This window comes from Budorcas taxicolor, chromosome 23 (genome assembly GCF_023091745.1).
Source record: "Budorcas taxicolor isolate Tak-1 chromosome 23, Takin1.1, whole genome shotgun sequence".
Classification (NCBI taxonomy): domain Eukaryota; kingdom Metazoa; phylum Chordata; class Mammalia; order Artiodactyla; family Bovidae; genus Budorcas; species Budorcas taxicolor.
This window is the reverse complement of record NC_068932.1, coordinates 4,284,057-4,291,993: the sequence shown is the minus strand read 5'-3', so window position 1 is coordinate 4,291,993 and position 7,937 is coordinate 4,284,057. Positions and strand designations below refer to the sequence as shown.

General features: G+C 38.1%; 1 pseudogene; it reads left to right on the top strand.

The window, feature by feature from the left end:
- The first annotated feature begins 310 nt into the window (after positions 1-310).
- Positions 311-1,737, top strand: LOC128067676 (endogenous retrovirus group PABLB member 1 Env polyprotein-like; annotated as a pseudogene).
- The last annotated feature ends 6,200 nt before the right edge of the window (positions 1,738-7,937 follow it).

Below are 7,937 nucleotides of genomic sequence, written 5' to 3'. Positions count from 1 at the left end.
TCTCAGCTTTTCAACAGGCATAAACAGACTCCGGGAGACAACTCCTGACCCCGCCTCTGAGTCAAGCAACCCTCTATTTGAGCCAGGAACTGAGGTCCTCATAAAAACATTGGGATCTAGGGGCCCATCTCTCTAGCCCCTCTGGGAAGGCCCTTACCAGGTTATTCTTTCTTCTCCCACAGCTGTCAAAGTGCCAGGAATTGATTCGTGTGTACATCACACTCGAGTTAAGAGGTGGCACCCTGACCAAAACTAAGTGACATGTCTTTTTATGTCTTTACTTTCTATGCTCTGACTTTGTACTTTTCAGATGGGCCTGATAACCAATGTGAGCTTACTTCTGCTGACTCCAAATATCCTGAGTCTGCCGTTTGATCCTCAAGACAATGCCTTCCTGTCCTGGGCTCACTCCTATACTGCATTCCACAATCGGTCTAACTGCTGGGTCTGCGTAGCACTCCCCTCTTTATCAGTGGAAGGCTTCCTGTGGTGGACATCTCCACTTCAAGGAAAATACTTTCTCCAAGTCTGTGAATACCTTCAACAGCAATCACATGCGATGCCTCTTCTTCATCTGATGACATCTACCAATGCTAAAATGGACTGGTGCAACACTTTGTACTTTAACTATGGACATAATGTGACTTTTAATTTTGATTATGCATTGTCTCGGTTCAATGACTATTTTGCTACGCATAAGGCAAATAGGTCTAGATCTAATGGTTTTTTACCTGACATTTATCAAATATGGGATGAGGTTATATGGCTAACTCCTGAAAAAGGACGTTTAATATCTACTGCCCCTATATGCTGGTAACAAACAGAGTCATCCCCAAAAGTTAGTCAACAACTTAATTACAATGATTGGAAACCATTGGGATTTTTGCCGCAGGAAATATGCAACATAATCATTCCCATGTTTTCCAACCCCAGTTCAGGTCCTCCCTTTGTCTGGCCAGGCACTAATTGGGACTGGATATCTCAGTCATGCTGGATTGCTCCAAATGGGACTTATTGGATATGTGGCTCTTACCTATGGGCATGGCTTCCCCCTGGTTGGATAGGGCGATGCACCCTGGGTCTAGCCTTTACTCACAGCTTTATATTTTCATAGCTTCCAGAAAAGCCTGCTAATTTACCTCACCTTAAAACTTGGTGGGCACGGTCTATATTTCACTGGTATGATTATTTGGCTGCAGTGTTTGTTCCCTCTTTGGGAACTACAGATGTTATGCTACGAGTGGATGCTTTGACTAATTTTACTCAACAGGCATTACAAGATTCTCAAAAGGCTATTTCAGCCCTTAATGCTGAACAAGCACAAATTAGAAAGGTGGTCTTATAAAACAGATTGGCTTTAGATATTCTGACAGCTGCACAAGGAGGAACGTGTGCTATTATTCATACCCAATGCTGTACATATATACCTGATACAAGCACGAATGTTACTCATTTTACTAAACACACGAACAAGATGATTGGGGCCATGGATACTCCTGAATTGCCTCACTTTGGGAGACGTTAACTAGTTCCCCATGGTGGACAACTATCTTAATTACAATAGTTCTGATTGTTTTGTTTTTACTGTTTGCTCCCTGCATCTGTAATTGCATAACTGGATTTGTTTCTAGCCGCATGAAATCTTTTAAGGTACAAATGGTTGCTCAAAATCCTGCGACTGCTGCAAATTCCTCCAACTACTATTTGGGGCCCCTGGATCAGATATTCTCAATATGAGGATTAGGAGAATATGTTGCCTCGTGAATTTAGGGACAATGCCCCTACTCAGCTCAGAAGCAGTTATGGAATGAGAACGACGCCCCTTTTCCCTAGGCAACATAATTCTCCTAAAAGAAAAGTGGGGAATGAGAGGGTAACAGGCAGGAAGGCCAGGGGTCTCCAAACGGAAGAAATAGCTTGCAAGTGTCAGACATTTTTATCTCTCTTAAGCAGCAGGAAGAAACAAACTAGCAATATTTTTTCCTTCTCTATACAAATTTAAAAGGAGGTTACTCTTAAAATTCTGTGTTGCCATGACACCTGGTTTCACCGGAAGTTAACTATTCTCAAACCTAGAGATAACCAATGCCTTTTTCTTATGGAAATATTTATCTTAAGCTATGTTAATATACTATGCATTTACCCCAAACTCTGTCTTCAAGCCGGTTCTGCCTTTTGGCTCAGAACCTACTTGATAAACCAGTATGTTATACTCAGATATTGTTCCTCTAATCTATGTAAATGAAACTATTTGTATGGTGATCTGCCCTTCTTCAAGATTGAAGTTAATCATTGTATGGCCCAAGATAAACCATTTGGTGCCAAGATTATCCCAAAATGCATCCTATGGGTGAGGGGCCTGGTGCCATTCTGAGTTTTGAGACATTCCTTTCTTTCATTAACAGACTGCTAGTGACTATGTAACATCCAGCTGAAGACTAGCAGGGGGTACTCTTTCTGCCCTCTTCTGATGCCTATGTCAGAAGCTTTCTCTATCTCCTTTATACTTTAATAAAATTTTATTACACAAAAGCTCTGAGCGATCAAGCCTCGTCTCTGGCCCCGGATGGAATTCTTCTCCTCTGGGGGCCAAGAATCCCGGCATCGTGATTCAACAACAACCTTTCAACACTTTACCATCTGAGACACCAGGAAAGATATTTATTTAATGTAACCCACTCCATATTCTCTTGATCTCAGAAAAGTTACTTTCCTTTTTTTTTTAAAGATGATTAGATTTAAATCTAAATCGAACTGAAATTTAAATGGATTCTTTTTTTTAATCTTAAATAGGGTAATAAAATTAATGCAAAACAGTCTCATTATTAAAATAATTTCAAAAAATCATATCTTGTTCCTAATAAGCAACATTTGAAATTGCCCTCAATCCAGATCTAGAATAACAAGTAACTGAGCACTTTGGCAATTTTTTTCTTCATATATGTGTGACTCAATACTCATCTTAGAAGGTGGTAGAGTTGAATTAATAGTTATTACAGAAAACTTCAATTCCAGTTAAAACAGAAATATCATAACAAATTAATCATTTACAACTAATTTAATGAAAGAATGAAGAAAGTGTATTTCAAACGTGTGTGTGTGTGTGTGTATGGTACATGCACACTTAGTCACTGAGTTGCAACCCCATGGATTGTAGCCCACTAGACTCCTCTTTCTATGGGGATTCTCCAAGCAAGAATGTTGGATTGGGCTGCCATGCCCTTCCCTCCAGGAAGTCTTCGAAAGCCAGGGATCGAACCCAGGTCTCCCATATCACAGGTGGATTCTTTACCGTCTGAGCCACTAGGGAAGCCCAAAAATACTGGAGTAGATAGCCTATCCCTTCTCCAAGAGATCTTCCCAACCAAGGAATTGAACTGGTGTCTCCTGCATTGTAAGCAGATTCTTCACCAGCTGAGCTACCAGGGAAGCCCATTTTAACCATACAACTTTTAAATAAGGATGTATTATTAACATGAATGAGCAAAATAAAGCTCTTTCCTCATGGCAGCTTAGGTGAATAAATCAAACTAATTTGAAGGGAAAACTCAATCTAATAATCAATGGTATTTCATCATTATATGAAGTCCTCATTTTATTTTATCCTTTAATTTTTTATGCTTAACTCTATTTGGATTCAAGGAATATTATCTAATACTAGATTTTTTTCTCAAATTGCTGTTTCACTATTACCTGTGTTTATGTCTTACATTTGATAAATTATTTAATTAATGCAATTATTAATATGCAATACTGCACATTTATTTCTATTAATAAATTTTATTTTAGAACGTTTGAGATTTACAGAGTAATGCAAAGATAGTACAGATGTTAACTGCATTACCACATACTCTGTTTACCTTATTATTGACATCTTAGTCATTCTGTATTATACATTTGTCATAATTAATGAACTAATATTGTACACCATTATTAACTAAAGTCTATATTATTCATAGTTTCTACACTTTCCTTATTTTTTGCTATAGTTCCTATTGTCCTTTTTCTCTTCCTGGATTACATTCAAGGTATTTCTTATATTTAGTCAACACATCTCCTTAGGCTCCTCTTGCCTGTGATATGCATTCATTTTTAAGGCCCCGTGTTTTACATGTGAGTTCTATGCTAAAAAAAAAAAAAAAGAATGTTTATACTCTCTTTTCCTATACAAACTAACTGAAAGACATGGAAGAAGGCTGCCCCCACAATCTCAAGCTAATATACTAATACTTCTAAAAAGTAAGGAAGAATGATTAGGGTAGCAACAGCCACTAGCTGTCTCTCAATTACATTTTTTCCATCCTTATAGTAAGAAAATCGGAGAAGGCAATGGCACTCCACTCCAGTACTCCTGCCTGGAAAATCCCATGGATGGAGGAGCCTGGTAGGCTGCAGTCCATGGGGTCACTACGAGTCGGACATGACTGAGAGACTTCACTTTTACTTTTCACTTTCATGCATTGGAGAAGGAAATGGCAACCCACTCCAGTGTTCTTGCCTGGAGAATCCCAGGGACGGGGGAGCTTGGTGGGCTGCCATCTTTGGGGTCACAGAGAGTCGGACACAACTGAAGCGACTTAGCAGCAGCAGCAGCAGCAATAAGAAAATACATTGAATTTTAGCAGAACACACTGATATCCAGCTAGGGTCTGAATTTTCCAGCCCTCTTGCAGCTAGGTAAGGCAACATGACTAAGTCAGGCCAACATTATGTGAAAGGAAGTAATGCTGAAATAAATTCCAAGACACCTCCTTCAAATTCATGCTTAGGTGTATTCCTTCTCCTTTCCATGGCCTAATGAACTCATTCATTGCATTCAATACGAAGGCCACAAATCTGGGAGATGAAAGAGTCACAGGAATCCGCAAGGGGTTTGATTTCTCAATAACTTCATGAAGTGGAATTTATTATTTCCTCTGCCCTATACAACTCACCTCTGTACCATCTGAAAGGAAAGAAGCAAACTTGGATACTACTAACACCCTTACAACCTTGAGTCTCTGTCACAATAATTTACCATCTACCATAACTGCTGTAGTACAAAAAGAAATGGTTAGAAATTCAAATTTCCAACATAGAAATGGAAAAGCTTAAATTTGAAAGTATTAGAATATTGCTGAAGATGAAACAGATAATGTTAAGTTATAACAATATAACTTATTTTGGAGTGCTCAACTGAAAAGCTTTGAAAAATAAATTTAATTTTATGTATAACTTCATATTTCTATTGCTGCATGTGAGGAAGTTTTTACTTGAATGCTTACTTGAATTATTTCTAACTTTCTGTTATTGTTAACTGTAAATGTATAAAATAAAGATTAATTTTGAAGGGGACTCCAAAAATGCCTTGAATTTTGAAATTAATTTGAAAGTACCTGCCTCTAGCCATTATTTCTCCTAAAGGAAAACAGACTTAGGAAAAAAAAAATACATATATATATATATATCAAAACAAGAAATATTCTAAGAAGAAAATAACTTAAAAACTCAAAGAATCTATGCTGTCTGGAATAAAAATCTCCTGTTATTTCATTAAATGCTTATTTTTCACATGTACAGGAATAGTTGAAACCATTCAGCCTTGGAACAATGAACATAAAAAGGAGGGGTGTTTTAGTGCATAACTATTTGAGAGACTGTATATTTTTACTGTGTATTGCAGTTGAACCACTCAAAAACTCTTCTTCAGTTTCATAGTAGTATCATCCCTGAGGCTACTTAATGGGTGGTGTAACTCATGTTAGGGGGTTCCTACTCCCCACTGAGCTAGCTAAACTGAGTTGGAAAGCCAGTCCTATTGCCTGTGCAAAGCCTTCCCCATGACCTACTTGCATCTAGGCACACGTAATACTGAGACCACTCTGCTTCTATGGCTTAATCTTCCGTCTGTCATGTCACCATACCAGGAATATCAGCTCTTTTTCTAGCTTCCAAAAGCAGTCCAAATATATTTTTTGAGTTTTATCAGATTTTTTAAGAGTTATGGGAATTAAAAAAGGGATCATGTAGTAGACTAAGAGGTCTAAATCCAACAAATCTTTTCTTCCTTTAAGCTCAAGTATATGCAAAGCAGCCTAACTTTTATTAGCTCCCATATCCAGTTCATATTCCCAAATGCACTGAGAGTCTCAGAAATGATTCTTACCAAGTAACAGTATCCATTCAACTTAGAAAGTACCCAGTGCCAGATATAGAACCCTATTACGTTCACTGTGCTCAGTCTCTCAGACATCTAACTCTTTGTGACCCTATAGACTGTAAGCCACCAGGTTCCTCTGTCCATGGGATTCTCCAGACAAGAAGACTGGAGTGGGTTGCCATTTGCTTCTCCAGAGGATCTTCCCAACCCAGGAACTGAACCTGTGTCTCTTGGGTCAGCTACATTGGCAGACAAATATGTGCATGTCTGTATGTATTTATTTATTTATACCATTAAGCCTATAGTACCCTAACTTCTGCCCTTTTAAAATATAATTAGCAAAAGTTGTAATCTAAATAATTTTATTGGTCAGGATCAGTGACTTAATGAAAAGATAATAAAAAAATATGATAGCTGAATGAAGTAGCTATAAGACTGTGAGCCAAAATATAACCAAATGATTAAGATACATAGATAATGTCATATATTATTATCTTATTTAACAAGAAATAATGCTTTAATTATCATTGACTCAGTAGCTAAAATCTTTTAAGATTCTTTATGATACAAAGAGTATGCTACTCATTTGTTTGCTTATTTGGTTCATTACTTAAATGATATTTTTGAATACAAAAAATATTCAAATACTAGGAATTTCATATAAATCAATCTAACATGTAAGCAAAATCTTCTTTCTCTTCTAATCTCTAAATTTATTCTAATGGATTTAATTGTCTATTGGTACACTGAAAGGATTCAGTACCCAAAGTTCAGGAGAAAAGTAGAAATCCATGCATCAGGAAAGGGTAAAAGGCAGGTGATGATGAAAAAGAATTAGTGTGAACAGAGAGGCATAGTACAGATCTAATATATGATGTATTAATTCTGCTGCTGGAATATAATAGAGAGTTAATGTTCTGTCTAGCTCTCAAAATAGAATTTAGTTCAGTTCAATTCAGTTGCTCAGTCGTGTCCGACTCTTTGCAAACTCATGAACCACAGCATGTCAGGCCTCCCTGTCCATCACCAGCTCCTGGAATCCACCCAAATCAATTTCCATTGAGTCGGTGATGCCATCCAACCATCTCATCCCCTGTCATCCCCTTCTTCTCCTACCCTCAGTCTTTCCCAGTATCAGGGTCTTTTTCAATGAGTCAGCTCATCACATCAGGTGGCCAAAGTACTGGAGGTTCAGCTTCAACATCAGTCATTCCAATGAACACCCAGGACTGATCTCCCTTAGGATGGACTGGTTGGATCTCCTTGCAGTCCAAGGGACTCTCAAGAGTCTTCTCCAACACCACAGTTCAAAAGCATTAATTCTTCGACTCTCAGCCTTCTTCACAGTCCAATTCTCACATCCATACATGACCACAGGAAAAACCATAGTCTTGACTAGACGGACCTTAGTCAGCAAAGTAATGTCTCTGCTTTTGAATATGGTATCTAGGTTGGTCATAACTTTTCTTCCAAGGAGTAAGCGTTCTTTTAATTTTATGGCTGCAGTCACCATCTGCAGTGATTTTGAAGCCCAAAAAAATAAAGTCTGACACTGTTTCCACTGTTTCCCCATCTATTTCCCATGAAGTGATGGGACCAGATGCCATGGTCTTCGTTTTCTGAATGTTGAGCTTTAAGCCAACTTTTTCACTTTCCTCTTTCACTGTAATCAAGAGGCTCTTTAGTTCCTCTTCACTTTCTGCCATAAGGGTGGTGTCATCTGCATATCTGAAGTTATTGATATTTCTCCCAGCAAACTTGATTCCAGCTTGTGCTTCCTCCAGCCCAGCATTTATCA